The sequence below is a fragment of the Macadamia integrifolia genome, chromosome 4 (assembly GCF_013358625.1).
Source record: "Macadamia integrifolia cultivar HAES 741 chromosome 4, SCU_Mint_v3, whole genome shotgun sequence".
Classification (NCBI taxonomy): Eukaryota; Viridiplantae; Streptophyta; class Magnoliopsida; order Proteales; family Proteaceae; genus Macadamia; species Macadamia integrifolia.
Window position 1 is genome coordinate 30,062,551 of NC_056560.1, and position 792 is coordinate 30,063,342.

General features: G+C 34.3%; 1 protein-coding gene across 2 annotated transcripts in view; it reads right to left on the reverse strand.

The window, feature by feature from the left end:
- LOC122075231 (N-terminal acetyltransferase A complex auxiliary subunit NAA15) overlaps positions 1–792 on the reverse strand; it is a 54,043-nt gene that overhangs the window by 11,331 nt on the left and 41,920 nt on the right. The window lies entirely within an intron of this gene.

A 792-nucleotide genomic window follows, 5' to 3' on the forward strand; every position in this document is an offset into this window, starting at 1 on the left:
CCCCCCCCCCCCAAATTTTTTTTATTAAGAAAATCAAAAAAATTCATTAATAAGAAATTTACACAAGGTGCCACGGAACAGCTCAGTAAGAACAAAGCAAAAGAAGACTATATGGGTAAATAATACAACACAAGATGCCCTTAATCCCTAATGATGGGCAGACTGATGAGCAACAACGGATGTCCACCAGATGTGCTTGAATCAGTTAACCTTATCTCTACATGGTGATGTATTCTGAGATATCTTATACCATTTCTTGAGTCCTTGACTTGATATTAGTCATTCAAATATTTGGAAGATGGGCTCTTTTTTTTTAATTGTTGGTTCTCATAGTTTCCTTATGGTTTTAGTTTTCTACTATTATGATTCATTATGGATATTTCTTATGGCCCTCACTACAGATTTGTCTCGTCTGGGATGAATATCTATCAAAGTCTCTCTACAAACCACAAACAAACAAACAAACACACACACGCACACATATATATATATATATATAGAGAGAGAGAGAGAGAAGATTCATCATTACTGATTTTAAAGAAAAGATGTATAGAACTTTCTAGTTGTGCAGACAATTAAGATTTATTTTTCCCAAAGTAAGAATAAATATGAAGTCAAAATGTCTAAAATTCATTTTCCAAGGCATTGGCTGCACGTGAAAGAGAAATTTCCAACAGATTTTTTATCCTAGCCATGTCTAGTTCTTAATTTCTCCTCTTCGATGATGGAAGTCACAGCTGAGCCACTTTTCTCACTGCCATTTTCCTTTTGAGAGGGTGAGGGTTTTTTTTT